We start from the raw sequence: 17,137 nt of genomic DNA, 5'->3' as shown, positions 1-17,137 counted from the left end.
GCGGGGCGGGGCTGCGGTGGCTGGGAGCGGCCACTGCCCTCCAGTCTGGGCGACAGAGTGAGACTCCAACTCAAAAAAATAGATAAATAAATAAAATAAAAAGATAAAAATAAAACATGGGTTCTTCACTAACATGGCGGAAACAGGAAAAGCCAAATGACGTCAAAGTCAGAACTCAAAGTCAGTAGCAAAAACAATACAATTAAAAACACATAAATAATTTCCTAAATTATAGGGGAACATTTTGCATATATTGTAAGGCATCTTAGAATTGGTGACTAATGATTCATGTCAAATAGCTACATGTTTTGCCTCAGTCTGTACAAGAAATTTGCATACTGTTGATGTTGATTTTTCGGGTCAGCCTGGGCTTCAAGAGTGTCAGCTCAAGGGTCGGCCAGCCAAGCCCCAGAAAGGGTCATCAAGGGGCTGGTGAGGCTAGCCCTGGAAGTGTCAGCTCTAATGGACTCGCAAGCCAAGCCCTGAGTGTTGCAATTGGGCTGGGGGGTGTGGCTGGCAAGCCTAGCCCCCAGGGTGTTGACTCTAACAGGCTGGCAAGCCAAGCCCTGAGAATGTTGCTGGTTCGGTGGACTGGCAAGCCTAGCCTCCTGGGAGTCTCAGCTTTGGAGTCTCGCCTTCTTCAGGCAGCTCTCCTGGTTCAGCTGGCTCTGTTGGCTGGCAAGTGGGGTGCACAGCTCTTTGACTCTGATAATCTTCTGCAACTCTTCAGGTTGCAGTTCTTCAGGGTCTAGGTTCTTGTCTCATGCCCAGGAAGAATGAGGGGCACGTTAGGCCAGAAAGCGAGAAAGCAGGATTTATTGAGGACAAAAAAAGCTCCCACAGTGGGAGGGGACCCGAAGGTTTGCCTGAGCTGGGTAAAAACCTGGAGTTTATATAGCCCTAAGTCCAAGCTGATTGGTAGCACTAGCCGTGAGCTGTAGCTGTTCTGATTGGTTGCTTTTCAAACCCAGCAGTGAGGTACCTAAGCTCTAACTTGAGAGGCTTTCAGGGAACTTGTTTACCAACACTGAGCCTGAGAGGCCTGCCGGGAGTTCACTAAGGACCTGCCTGTCTGTCTGCCTAACCTTTCTCTAGCTGTCTCCTGTCTCACTAATTCCCCTGACTCTCACCGCAGTCTGTCCAATGGTCTTCAGTCTGGCATAAATATGTATTTCCTTTCCTCCTCTCCCCTCCTAAAGCTTAATAATCATTCTCAGCTTAAACAATAATATTCCATTAACTCCTCCTCCTCCCAATATCTTCTAATCTTAATTCTTTCACAAACCATCATCCTAAAGACCAGTGGAACCTAACCCAAGCAGCCACTGTGTACAGTCCGGTGGGGAATATTTGAAAAATATGACAGAAACCAGCCACATTGAATGAACATGCAACAAAGGGCATTAGGGAAATTGGTTCATATACTGAGTTACTTAAAATTATAATGTTGAAAAAAATAATGGTAGCAGCAGGGAAATGATGCCAATTAAGGAGCCCTGTAATGGAAAAGAGGCAGGAGAGAAGTCACTCTGCCATCCATAATACTGCCTCCATTTCCCAGGCCATGGACTCCTTCTTCTCCCATAAGCATAGAACGGTTTGGAGGATGGAGATTTAAACTGCATTGAGATTTTTGGAAGAAAACAAAAGGTGCCAGTTCAGAAGACATCACCATTCACTTCAAAGCACAGGAAGGAAGGACTGTAAATGACTAAAGTGAAGTCAGATGACCATCCTTACTGCTTTCATTTTTTTTTCCAGAGGCTAATTGCTTCTTTTCCCTTTTTTCTTTTGATGGTGCAGTCCTCTGGCCACCCCCAGAAAGATTCCAAAACCCTCCTTCAGTTTTTCATTCTTGCTGTTGGCAGCCTACACCACCAGGAAATCCATCTTTCAATACAAATCTGAATGCCTTGTACTGTCATTTGGTTTTAAATATATTTCTCCTGAGCTCTGGCCTCGGTAAAAATAGCAGACAGTTGGTCACCATGTTCCACATCATAAACCTGTTGGGAGGATGGATAGCCAAGGGGACTGGCTTGCATCGGAATCACCTGGAAAGCTTGTTAAAACACAGATTGCTGGGCTCCACCTCCAAAGTCTCTATTTCATAGTTCTCCTATGGAACCTAAGAATTTGCATTTGTAACAAGTTTCCAGATGGTGTTGAAAGTGCCAGTCCTGGGACCACACTTTGAGAACCACTGCTCTGACCCAGTCCCAAACCTATGATCGCAAAAGCCATGGCAGTGATTCCCAAATTCGGCTGCATGTCAGCATCACCTGAAGAGCTCTTCAAATTCCGATTTATTCTATACCAAGTAAATCAAAATGTCTAGGAATGGGAGCCAGGCCATCTGTAATTTTTACTGATCTCCTGGTGATGGCAATATACAGCCAAGTTTAGGAACCACTCAGCCATGAGATGAGATCTTGAGTCAAAGGGAAAAAGCACTGGCCACTTAACCATGATGTTGGGAAAAATTTCTCTATTTCCCTAGCCTCTTTCTTCCCATCTGTCAAACGGGATCATTATCCCCTTACTTTTTCCTCAAGTATCTGTAGGAAGAAAAATACAACAAAAAAAAGTAAAATGGTTTGGAAAATTGGAAAGCAACCTAGAGACACAAGACATGAAGCGAGACAGTCCTGCCAGGGGTGAAATGAAAACACTTTGGCATTAGGAAGACCTAGGCCACAGTCCTGATTCCGAGGAGCTCGGTGACCTGAGTGAGTTATTTCACTACTTTGTGTTGTAGTTTTCTCTTTTATAAAATGAGAATGACATTACCTTCTCCAGAATAACTTTGCTATTTGCCCGGAATATAGTAGGTACTCAATAAATGACTATTAGGCATATTTAGCAGATATGTATTCTACATATGGCATTGTCCCCGATATGAAGAAGGCATCCCCCTGGAAGAATTTCAAATAGAGACTGGTGATATTAACAGAGGATAGGGTGGAAAATAGCATCAAACAGACCCCCTGAACACAGACAACAGACAACTGTGGACATGTGAAGACTCAACTCAATGGTGAGTAACTTAGTAACTGAGTCCTAAAGGCAGCAGAGTCCTTAGAACTTCTGAGTAATATCCACTTACAAACTAGTTTGCTCTTCAGACGCTATGGTCTTTGTTGTTAGTCTGAATTTGACCTTGTATTTAGTATTTTGTTTTGTGTATGTTTCTCCTGGACCAGACTGTAAACTTCTTGAATTTCAAGGTTCATGTTTTCCTAGAGCACTCATAGGCTGACAATTCTGGTTCCTTAATATTCATCAATTTCTCACCTATCTCCAGAAGCTCCCCTGCCCCTTTCATTTACTCTTCACAGAGCTTCTAGAATAATCTTTCAAAGGTCCAAATGCCATCTCGCTGCTTAAAAGCCTCCCAGGGGTTTCCTGCTTCTCACAGAGTCCAGCGTGAACTTCTTAGTGTGGTTTCCAAGGCTGTCTGGGATCTGGCTTCTGCTGACATCCCAGGCTTGGCAGAAGAGCAATAGTCGGGGTTTTGGGGTCACAGAGGTTTGAGCTTGAAGTCCAGCCCAGCCTCCGACAAGCTGTGTGCTTGTCAACATGCTCCCGAATCTCCATGAACCTCAGTTTCTTTATCTGTAAACAGGAATCAATGCTACTTCCTTTTCAGGTTTGTTATAAGGCTAGAACTAACACCTATGAAATGTCCATCTGTCTGTCTATCTCTCTATCCCTCTCTCTCTCTCTCTATCTATCATCTATTTTATAAATATAAACTGCATTTCCTGATATTCTCAAATGTGCAGCCCCTGTCCTAGAAATTGTTAGCTCCCTCAAACTCTCTCTGTCACAGTGTGCTTTTATCTTTCAGTGGGCATATTCCTACCTCATCAGCTTGGAATATTCTCACCTTTCAAGATGCAGGTGGAGGACGTCACCTTCATTGATGCCTCCCTGACCCACATGTACGAAGTTGACCCTTCTCCTAGTGTCATGGCCTTCTTTGGTGCAGAGCTCTATCTGTCATGCTCCAATGCCACTAGGGCTCAGACACTGGTCTCTCAAACCAGACAGACAGCTTTGTAAAGATCAGGGACCATTTCACATTATCTAACACATAATGTAATTCGCACATAGTAGCCAAAGACCCCCTCCTCATAGCTTCTCCTCTGTTATGTGTGAAGGTCCTATGTAACCTGATGTGCCCTGAGTTCACAGGGGGCGCTCCACACCCTTGCTACGCACAGACCAGGAACATTCACATCACGTGGGAGCTATGTGGGACTGAGGAACCCCGGGCACCTCCCCAGACCCCTTGTATCAGACTCTGCATTTTCTCAGTGCAAGTCATCTGATCACTTCAGAGTCTGAGAAGTGCTGTCCTAAGCCTCTCTGTACCCCCAACCAGAGGCGCAGAGTGGGCATTTGATAAATGAATGAGCATACTGATGATTTATCACACATCAGCAAGGAAGAGAAAGGTGCTCAAAGTCTACATATTTCAATCCCAGAATAATGCTGGTGATAGAAACAGTCCTATGTTTTAGTCTTTGTAACACTGAGGAGATGATTTCTAAGCTCCATTCTTACAAAATGTCCTGAGAAGTATCACTCCTGATTTCACCAATAAAATGAATGGAAAAACAATAGCAAAAATCTATCCCAACCCAGATACTTGTATAAAAGGAGAAATAGCGGACAACTTAATAGTGTTGGATCAGAGAACTCAGATAAAACAACTAAAACCTAATCGTCCAGTGGAGAGGGTAGCAAAACTCAAGAGTACCATGTCTGCTGTGAGCACGAGAATTCTAATTGACCACCTGTCTCACAGCCAGGATGACCAAGACACGGGACTAGTCCATAGGCAACACCATTGTGAGCAACAATTATGCGCCAGATGGGGGTAGAATGTCATGTCGTGGAATAAGGCAATTGGAACATCATAATTTAAATTTCTTCTACATCTCTCTGTTGTGCTGTAAGGAATGTCTTAGTTTCTCTGAGTTGTATATGCATCCTCTCTTCCTACTTCCTAAAATGAACGTTAGAGACCAAATAAGGACACAAAGAAAAATGATCATTGCATCAAACATCTCCCTTACACTTGAAATTCATGTTTACAAAACATTATCTGGGAATCCATTCAGTGGAAAATGTCCTATAACCAGTTGCCATCACATGGCAGGACAACACATTTCTCTCAGAGGCATATTTTATTAAAAATAAAGCATTCACCAAACCTCTGTACAGTTATAAAATGTTGTTATACATTCTCTTCTGGGGGAAAAAAGAGCAAGCATGTGATTTGAGATATAGATTACAATTTCCAGGTTGCAGCCTGTTTTTGGTGGTGCGGAGACCTGGCCAGGCATATTGTCTACCTTACAAGCATGCTGGGAAAGGTGGTATTAGAAACAATAGCAAAAATAAGAGAGACAATTTGATTTGGCTCCAATTTCCTCTAGATTCTGGAGGCATTTCTGCCTACAAATGAGCAGAATAGAGACATTTTATATGGGAACAGAGCCTCACTTTTTTTTTTTTTAAGATCTTGGACAAACAGCTGAACAAACAAAACGTTCTAAATGATACTAAGAGAAAAAGGTATTTGGAGTTTTGCTTTGCCTTCCTGTGCTCAAAAGAACTCAAACATCACCATAGTTTTCAACCTTTTCAGTTGGGTACTTTTTCCATCACTTAACAGATGGGAAAGATTTTGTGAACTTTTCTGAGCAGCAAACAGGACCGCCTCCTCGCTCCTAAGTGCCTTGTCAGCAGATTCTGCGGAGCCTGGCTGTAAAAGCACTTGCTTCTACTTTCCCCCAATCTCAGAAAGATGCCTCTTAAGCCATAGTGAGGCAGAGCATAGCCATTCAATTATCCAAATACTACAAGTCCATAAAAGAACATTGTGCTGCAATGGGCTTCTTAATTTGAGTGAAACAGCATGCCCCGACACTCTCCCCCAGTTTCTGAAAATAAATCGCCACTCAACATCTTCTGATTCAACCATGTTGCAGAATGCATTTTTTAAAATCAATTTTGAGATAACTTGCAGAATATGCAGACCAAACCAATAGGATCACAGCACCACAGAGGGAAAATAAACCCCAAATTAAACCCTTTTACATGAATATTGATAGCAGCAACAATAGATTATATTTTTTTGCCTTTTTTGATGCAGATGTTCAGATTTCAATTTCCAGAATGCTCTTAAATGTATCCAACTGTTTTAATGTGACAAATGCCTTTTAATGCCCACTCTACAAATATTCCAGTCATACTTAGCCGCATGCATTTATGTCTACAAGCACTTGGAGAGCAAGTGGGGAAAAAACCTAAACAAACTAAAACCTAATTGAGAAGTCTATAAAATTTATATCTACCCCATGTGAAACAGCTGGTGGATTCGGCAGAAGGCATAAAGCGACATGATGTCCAGCTTCAAGTTTAGTTCGGAAGCTATTTTGTCCTAGGAAAAAAAAGGTAAGTCACAGCTTCTCTGCAGCATTCCTGTTTTCCAAGGACTCACCTGAGCTTAGAAAGAGGGCAGTAGCTTGAGGATTCATATTCCTAAGCAAATCATAAAATTCCATGGACAGGCTGAGTTCAGCTCCGACCTTTGCCATCCGAAGTATAACCTCAAATCTCAGAAAACATCCAGATAGCACAGCACACTGAATTTGCTGTACATCTTGCAAAAAAATTACCTCTCCTTCACTTGTGCTGATCTCTTTATTACAGTTGACGTGGGCTTGCCCAGGGGACTGACTTGTTGTTCCATAAAGATCCTTAAATAGGCTCTACTGATGAAACATTTAATCCAAGCCCCAGGATCAAATGGCTGCTACTGCCAGGGACAGTGATAGAAAAATCTATTCCCCAATTAAATAATTGCACGCAAAGCTGTAAGTGTTCATTATGGCCTTTAAACCAGTTCAGCTTTTCTGGAATACAGCCAATAGGCTTCATCTTTTATTTTAATAATATACACGTAGTACTCTTACAATCATGGATTATTTTAAACATGTCTTGAAGGAAACCATCTCTTCCCCGCACATGAAAAATGGAGTGTGAGTCTGAACAAGAGATGGTTATTGTGATACACCATACAGCAATTATTCATTTAAGCTCACACTGTCTCTGAAATTCTTCTCTGCTTATGATTAAGAAGTGAGACTTCATTTGGGGGAGGGCATTTTTGTCTCCTTAGGACCATGAGCATTTTCATCTAATCTGAACTGTTTATATAAGAAGTGAGAGGAGATTCATTGTCTATAGTAAGGGCGGTATCTCAAAAGTCTAATAAAACTTTTTGCCCCTCAAGGCAACAATATTCACATTATTTGACAGCATCAGACAACAGGAAGGTGTTCAACGGAAAATGTCCAGAATGACATTTGTTCTGAAGCTTTCACATCTTCAGAACACAGGGGGTAGTGACAAAAGTGATGGTGAGTTTCTTTAAAGTTACACACTGAACAGAGGTGGTGAGACATTTGTGTAAAACAAATTAACATTGGTTTTGAAATGCAAAGCTGTTAGAACAAAGGACAAGCACCAGAAGTATGGAGATGCTTAAGAATATCCAATATTCAAATCTGTTCTCAAATACTTATTTTTCTCCAGAAAGAACTGAAACAAACCAACCTACCAGAATGTGTAGGTTTCAGGGGGTACGTTTTGAATGAAGTCATTTTGATGATACGCAAAGGTGCCAAGAGGTAAACTACCTCCCTCAAGGAAATGGATTTGTAATTCTTCAAAGTTGGCCTGTGTCTATATTATTTTGTGCTTTCATTACGATTAATTATGGATTTTAACTACTGCTTTCTGTCATTTGGATAATGGATATTTTTCTGATAAGTCACACCCGTAGACCTGGTGGAAGTCACAGCCCACATCAGGTCAATGGCAAAGGATTGCTCTCCAAGGTGCATTGATTCTCGTGTCTTGTGAATTTCTTGTGATTCTTCTTCAGCCAGTGCTAATACACTAACACCTGGGAACTGTCTTGCTCTCCATTTTAAAGGACTCAGATTCAACTATGAATACTGTCTGTGAAAAGCACTATTTCCATTTTGACTCCAGCATCACTCATATGGAAACTATTTATCAGTTCAAACTCCTTTAAGGAGGAGGAAATGAATTGTAAATGTTCTTGGCATCTCTTCCAAAGACAGGCTTGCGATTGAGGAACCTCATGGAGATAAAACGATGCAAAATACAACAAATACTCCTAATGCCTATATCAATAGGTGCATGAAAAAATGAACTACAACATTCTTGCTTCAGACCACTTAAGCGTTTCTTCAGTGGTATGACCTAGTAAGCTACTAAACAGAGCGAACTGATTATTAAGCATCTCAACAAACTCTTCTTATAATCTGGGATATTTTTATGGGATGTGATCCAATTCCCTTCAATTCTCTTTGATTTTGTTACTTCCTTTATTTATCCCTGCGGGAACAAGATTCTCAATCACTAAGATACTTTGTGTAAATAATAAATATAAAATTTACTGTAATTTTGTATTACTGTAACATAGTACTCTAATTTTTGCAATTATTTGCAAAAAATATATATATATATATATATACACACACACATATACACACTTTTTACCTGAGCAGGTTATTATGACATTATAAAAATATATTTAGTTTGCAAGGTAAATTTTATGGAGGAAACCAAAAGAAACCAAAAATAAATCATAAAGTCTATTATTCACAGTGAATATATATATATTTTTAAAGTTGGCTGACTCTATTCTTTCTAACCCTTGAGAAGAGTCTCTAATTACTTTTAGAAACTTAGTATCAATTTTTGCACCCTAAAGAAATGTCAACTTAGAAAGTTCCACAGACTTAGTAAAACTTAAAGAGGGAAGGATGATGAGAGAACATAGCATTAAATTCAGCAAATTTTAGAATGACAGGCACTGCAAGCTACATTGTGATAAAGCTGCCGAAAAAATCTGTATTTTCCTTCTTTTTTCATCATTAGGAAAAAAGAGACTTGTGCCGTTTTAAAAAGACTTTCAACGGCTCCCCTGAAAACGACTTACAGCAACTTGTCAGGGACTCGGGGAGCAACTTTTCAATACTCATAACTCGAAGGACTAACGTCAAATTTTGGAGTAGCAAATATATCTGGTTCACCACATCGCTCGGCTTTTCTTTGGAAATGCCCTGCAATGAATGCATTAGCTTTTACATCTATTCTTTTGATAAGCCATCTTGAGGTGGTCTGACTTTTGTTTTCCTTACTTTCACAAATACACTCCTTACCATGATTAATGGCCTCCCATTGGGCCTATGGAAAATTTCCCAGCCGGTTCCCTTGAGAATGCTCCATGACATGGATTTCTAAGCAACGCTAGATTAAAAGAGGAGGAGCTTGAGCCGTGGTCCCTCTACCCAACAGCCATCAATTATATACAGTGATAAATCAAAGTTCTCAGCCTGAACAAAGACCAGCGTTGCAAGCAAACAAGGGTGTTCACGGCCAAATTGTTTTGAGACCGAATAACACTCTTGACAGAAAACAATGGAGTCGGGAAAGCCACTGTCAATATTACTCCAAAGTTCAGCTGATTTATGAAGAATTAGACATGGTGGATCGAGTCACTGGAGGATTGATTGAGAAAACAGCCGGGAGGAGTGTGAATACGCTAATATGAAACCAAATGAAGCTCTTCCTACACCACAAAAAAGTTTCGCCAAATCATGTTTCTGTCCATATAAATTTGACCCCTCGCCTTAGATCCCTACTGTGAAATTTCTTCCTATTTATTCTGGCCCCTCTTCCTACTTATTTTTGGTTGCTTTGCTAGCAAAACTACTGCCCTTTGCAATCTTCCTGTGATCCACGATTTCGGGTGCATGCCTTTCTTTCTATTTTGCACCTACACTTGGGAGAATTTTTTAATTTCGCTTGTTTCAGACACTGTTTACATGACCCACATAAAAATCTATTTTAAACAGAGAAACAGAAAAATATCGACGTTTGTAAAAACAAATGGAAATACTATCAGAAGGCAAAACAAGCAGCAGAAGGCATGAAATTAAATAAGTAATGCTACAGTTTTCTGGGTTTTAAAAAAAATCTTTAAGACCTAACATTTGTCAAGAGCATTCTTTTTTAATGCCAAAAGTGTCTCAGACCTGTAAAATATGTATGTACTTGAGTGAATAATAATTCTAACAATAACAACCACCATTACTATGATAATTAACACTTATTGAGCATATACTATGTGCCAGGTGTTCTTCAGAACAGTTTATGTATAAATTGATTTATTCTTAGGAAAAAAACCTATGTAGTATTTGCTATTATCCTCCCCATTTTATGGTAGAAGAAATAGATGCTTAAAAAGATTAACTTGGAGCCGGGCTTGGTGGCTCAGCCTGTAATCCCGCGCCTTTGGGAGGCTGAGGTGAGTGGATTGCCTGAGTTCACGGGTTCGAGACCCGCCTGGGCAGCAAGACCTCATCTCTACAACAAATAAAAAAAAAATCAGCCGGGCTTGGTAGCGCATGCCTGTAATTCCGGCTACTTGGAAGGCTGAGGCGGAAGGATCGCCGGAGCCCAGCAGGTTGAGGTTGCGGTGACTGGGAGTGGCCACTGCACTCTAGTCTGGGTGACAGAGTGAGACTCTAACTCAAAAAACAAGAAACAAAAAGACTAACTTGGGGAAGGGGGGAAAAAGATAACTTGCCCAAGGCCACATGGCTAAGAAGTTGTACAAGTAGGACTTGATGGAATATGGCTTTGAATCCAGAAGCTATGGTTTCTTGAGACCACGATCTTAACAAGTACAGCTAACCTCACCTTTGGGGAAAAGAAAAGTCAATACTATTCAAAACTTGATACAAAATCTTCATAAAAGTAAACAAATTTTCTGAGGAAAAATGTCCTGACTTCCCTCAATCACCTTCTTACATTAGCAAGTGATAAGAATCAAATCAAACAGCACAGTATACAAATATGAAGAAGAAATCTTGTAAGAGGTATTGAACATATGAAGTTGCCTTGCCCACTATCGTTTTCCTTGTCTTGATAACAGAACTGTTCTTTCCTATGGATAGCTCATTCTTTGGTCTCCTAGTGGGAACTGGTCAAGGAATGGGCCTATGATTCAGGCCTAATTCGAATTCACTATTTCCACTCCCAATCTATGCTGGGAGTGGATATGATCTAGACCATTTCTGGGCCCAGGTGGTGAAGGGGTGAGTGAGCCTCCATTACATTCTCTTTCTTCTTCCAGCAAGAAATCTGGATATGTTAAAGCCATCTTAACCATACTGACTCATCAAGAGTACAGGGAATGGCAAAGTCACAGGATGGAAGAAAACCGAATCTCTGAGATACTACGTGGATGAGAGTGACTTCAAACCAAGGAAGCGCCAAAGAATTCCAGTCACACTTTAAGTTTAGATTACTTCAGTAGATTAGTAAAAATGAAAATCGTGGAAGTGGATATGAAACAAATCTGGACAATTATGGAGGGGTTGAGTTATAAACAAGATAATGAAACCAAGGGTTTCTTACTTCATCATCTGGGAAAAAGAGGGAATTGACTAAGAAATTAGTGTTTTTTTGGAAATTTGCAATAGTTATCTTTAGTTTTGCATTCAGGAAAGAATAAAAGAAGAGAAATGAACTGAATGGGTAAAGGTATAAAGGAAATTTGGCAGGGGGCATATCAGAGCCTAGACCAAGGAAAATATGGGAAAGAAGAACAGAAATAGAGAAGGCAGAAATGTGAAAGAGCAGTAAACCAAAATTAAGCCGATAATTTCCCAAAATATTCTTCTTACTAGAATCTAGGAGATTCTTAAAGAATGATTTATTTAGCTTTTTTCATTTCCACAAAATGCCAGATAAAAGTGCATTCATTATTAAAAAGACACAAAACACAAGTTAACTAACCCAAGAATGATGAGTTCCATGCTTCAACATAGGATGCATGACCATTTCACGGCTTACGTTTACATTGTTATGTTTGTTAAAGAAATTCTGTTTAATTTTCATATTGCAAATAGATGACACTGTTGCTTGGCAAAGAATAAATCCCAATTGATAAGCTCACCCAGTGTTTTCAACTTCTGGTGTACACCTACAGTCATCACCTCTTGGCATTCTGCTTTTGGAATGATGCATGCTTTATGCTGTCTTCAAAATAATGTTTCCTATTAATCTGCAGCTTATCTCACTTAAAGAGCTGCAAGCTCTGCTTTATAACTTCACGTTGAAAGGATAATACACAAACGATTTATTTGTCATGATCATTGCATAAAAATGTATTGTAAAGTGGTGACAAAACTGCTGATATTTAAAGGAACAAATCAATTTATGGTGGAGTCCATATAAGTTGGCAAATGCTATTTAAAAAGATGTACTCTAAATAAATTGACTTTAAAATCTAATTAAATTTTTAGATTAAAATAAATATACACATTAAAAACAGAAATAAAATCCAGAGATCTGGAAACAAATGTTCAAAAATCCCAAACAGATGGAATATAAAAAAGGAAAAATGCAGTACCAATATAAAGTCAGAGAAATAACATAAAAATTGTCTCCTTCATTTTCTGCTGAATCCCAAAAGAACAACTCACACATCCCTTTTTAAATAGTGTTTCATACATTCCCATTCCAAATGCCAATAATTTTCTAGTCATAAAAACATCCGAGAATGGTCTGTTGTATATAGAAAGATTAGTTATGTGTAAAGAATAAAACAAATATTGATATCAACATATTTCCAGTGTGTAGTCTATCAAAACAGATGACTAAAAGTCAACAAAAAGAAAACTTTAAAATACTCTACAAATTTAATAGCAAAAAATAAAAACCATTTTTGTACATGTATAAGTATCAGCCATGACAGAGTGACATGTATTGAATTTAAACTCGTGTTGAAAATAACTATGAAGCCAGCCAAAACACACGAAGCAACTGGTTTTAGGTATTGCACAGCAGAGGACTGATCCTTGAGGGGCGAAAACACATGAGTGAGTTGAGTTTCCACTGGGGAAACTTTCCAAACTGTGGCATAGGGAAGAAGAACTCAAACAGAGAGCAACAGGTTCTCTGACAAGGAAAGAAAGATGAGATTAAAACATGGAACTGCTGAGCTAGATAGAATTTAAAGATTAGAGTACCAGACAGGAGGAAGGTGTAAAGGGAAGAAGCGCCATTAGACTGAATGGCGGTCTCATTCATTCGGAGGATGATACTGAGATCTGCCAGAGAATAGCTACCAGAGGGCTAGAAGATAAATAAAGATTCCAAAGGCCACACAGAACTGGACAACATTTCAATTTCAAAGTAAATAAAACTTGCTGAATTATCTAGAGCATCTAGTTGAAACATTATTAAGGACATACCTAAGGAATGTGCCAACTCTACCCTAAAAATAAGAGCTACTTTAGATTTGCCCCACCAAAGACAGAACCAGACTGAACTCCAGTAACAAAATAAAATTCCAGAAAAAAACTCCATCATTTTAAAAGGATGATAATGTAACTCAGAATTCCTAAAACATTTACGATGTCCGGCATACACTCAGTAATAACTAGACAACAAAAGCAAGAAAAAAAGGCTATGAGAGATAAATTAGAATATAGAAACACAGAGATCACAGAGATATCAGAGTTAGCAAAAAATGAATTTATTATAAATCTATTCAGTTATTCAACAATTAAATAAAAGGTGAATATAATGAGTTAACAAATGGCAAATCCCAAATAGAAATATACAAACTATAACAGAACTAAATAAAAATTACAGAATTTATAAATAACAAAAGCCTCTGGATGAGTAACAACAGATTTCAAATGCCAAAAGTGATAATCAGGAAACTTGAAGAAAGATTAATAGAAACTATCTAAAATAAAGGACAAAGATAAAAGTTGAAGAAGAAAAAAAGAATAGAGTTTCAGCAATGTATAGGTCAACATAAAATGGCTTACCATGATTAATAATGTAATTAGAGTCCCCAAAGAAGAGAAAAGACAGATAGGACAGAAGAAATAATTGAACAACAAATGGTCAGTAATACTCCACATTCTTATTTCAAAATATTTTTGAATCATCCAGGTTCAAGGACCTTAGTAAATCCCAAAAAGAGGAAAAAAGAAAAAAAAAAGAAAGAAAGAAAATCCACACCCAATAATGTCATATTAAAAATGTTGAAAACAAAAATAAAATGTCTTAAAAACAGCCAGAAGGAAAAAGACATACAGAGGAACAATGGGATGGCTTACAGTTGTGTTTATTAGAAACAATACAGGCAAGAAGGCAATGGAGAACAATGTGTCAGTGTTCACAGCAGCCTTGTTCATAATAGCCAAAGGTGGAAACATCTCAAGTGTTCATTAACAGATGGATAAACAAAATTTATTATATAAATAGAATGCAGTATTACACATCAATGAAAAGGAAAAAAGTTCAGCTACATGCTACAACATGGATGAACATGGAAAAGTTCTAAGTGAAATAAATCAGACACAAAAGAAAAAATACTGTATGATTCTACTTATATGAAATATCTAGAATATGAAAATTAATGGAGACAGAAAGTACATTAGAGGATACCAAGGTTTTTGGATATGGGGAGGGGACGGGAGGGTTATTACTTAATAATTACAGAGTTTCTCTTTGGGATGATAAAAAAGTTTTGGAAATAGTGGTGATGGGTGTTTGATATTATGAATGTAACTAATGCCACTGAATGGTACACTTAATAATTAAAATGTCAAATTGTGTAAGGAAGAAATAATATTAAACTTAAACAAACTTTTTCAGAAAACATAAATAAAAGCAACACTTTACAACTCATTATACAAGGCCAGGATAACCCTGTTTAAAAAAACAAACAAGATTACAAGAGAAGAAATTTTCAGACTAAAACACCTCCTGAACATCGTCATGAAAATCTTAAAACTTTAGCAAATGGAGTCCAACAATATTTTAAAGGGTACGACATCATGACCAATTTGTTTTTATTTTAGAATAAAGGTTAGTGATATATTTAAAAAATCAATCAGTGTTATCCATCACATTAAAAGAATAAAGGAGAAGGAACATAATATCACCCTAGTAGATATGGAGGAAGCATTTGCCAGAATTTATTGTACATTTTTGACAGATACTCATAGCAAGTTATACATTGAGAGGAAATTTTCATAACCAAATAAAAGGCTAACATAATACTTAATGGTAAATCAGTAAGTGCTTTCCCCCTAAGACTGAGAAAAAAAGCATGAATATTCACTTTCACCACTTGCATCCAACATTGTACTAGAGGTCTTGTCTGGCCCAATAAGGCAAGAAAAACAAAAAGCATGAGGTTTGACTGTCTTTAGCCAAAGACAATGCAACTACGATATGTCCATAGGAAATCCTAAGATATTTATTAAAAATATGCTAGTTAATTTAGCATGGTCAAAGGGTGCAATCAATGTGCAAAAAAAAACAATTGGTTTCCAAACATTTGGAGTAAACAATCAGAAATTGAGATAAAATACAGCACCATTAACAATGAAAATTAAAACACTTAGAGATGAACTTAACAGAGTATATATAAGATCCTACACTGAAAACTATAAAATATTATGAGAGAAGATTTTAAAAGTCTAAATTGGCCGGGCTCTATGGCTCAGCCTGTAATCCCGGCACTTTGGGAGGCCGAAGTGAGTGCATTGCCTGAGCCCATGGGTTCAAGACCAGCCCATACAACTTGGCAAGACCTCATCTCTACAGTTAAAAAAAAAAAGTCTAGATTAATACAGAGATATACCATGTCAATGACTTAGAAGACAATGTTGTTAAGATGACAACTTTTCCCAAATTGATTTATGAATTCAATACAATTCCAGTCAAAATTCCAGCAGGTTCCTTTTGTAGAGTTTGACAAATTGATTGTAAAATTTATAAGAAAATGTAAAGAACCTGGAATAACCAAAAAAAAATAATGCAAAAGAGACTCAAAGTTGGAGGACATGTAATACTTGATTTTATTTAAAAGTTGCAATAATCAAGACTGTGGTATTGTCATAAAGATGAACAAATATATATCAACAAAAGAGAATTAAAAATTCAGAAATAGAACCACACTTAGCAGTCAAATGATTTTGACAAAAGAGCTGAAACAATTCAATAGGGTAAGGAAAGTCTATTCATCAAATAGTGTTGCAAAAACTGAATATTTATTTATAATGAGCTTAGATCTCAACTTTATACCACACAAGAGGTGATTTAAGGACCCTAATATAAAAGGTAAAATCTTACAGCTTCTTGAAAATAATGCAAGAATATTTTTGCAACCTTTGAGTAAACAAAGATTTCTTAGAATACAGAAAGTGCTAATCACTAAAGAAAAAAATTAATAAAATGGAATGAATTAAATTGAAAAACTTCTACTCACCAACAAAAGTCAAAAAAATGAATAACACATCCATAGACTGGAAGTGTTTTTCCTATACTATATATCTCAAAATATTCATATCTAGAATATATAAAGAAACTGGAACTCAAGTCAAATAATATAATTAAAAACAGGTCACAAACATATAACAATTTCAGAAAGGAAGAAATATGAATAAATAATAGGCACATGAAAAAACAGTCACCCTCATTAGTTAGCAAGAATATTCAGGTTAAAGTTAAAATGCTTCATACCTAAAACATGGCTACATTAAGAAGAACGTCACTACCACACGCTGGTAAAAAAACATGGAACAACCAAAGCTCTCAGGAAGTATGGTAAAATGGCAAAACCACTCTGCAAAAGTGTTGGACAATATATATATTTTTTCATTTTAGAGTTCTGGGATACAAGTGGGGATCTTCATAAGTAGGTTGCATGCAGGTGAAGTTTGGGCTTCTAGCTGGCTCTCATTCCCACCTATAGTGGACCAGGTACTCAGGGTGTTGTTACATGCCCTTCTTCCTCTTTCCCTCCCTCCACTAGCAGCATTAGTGTCTACCAATCCCAGCCTTGTCCTAGTGTGACCAGTGTTCATGGCCAGCTTATGAATGAGAACATGTGGGATTCAGTTCTTTGTTTCTGTCATAGTTCACTTAGTATGTTGCTCTCCAGCTGCATCCAAGTTACTGTGAAGGCTATGATTTTTTTCTTCTTTAT

Source organism: Carlito syrichta, unplaced genomic scaffold (genome assembly GCF_000164805.1).
Source record: "Carlito syrichta isolate Samal-C Ts95f unplaced genomic scaffold, Tarsius_syrichta-2.0.1 Scaffold303979, whole genome shotgun sequence".
NCBI lineage: Eukaryota > Metazoa > Chordata > Mammalia > Primates > Tarsiidae > Carlito > Carlito syrichta.
Note: the sequence above shows the minus strand (reverse complement) of the source record.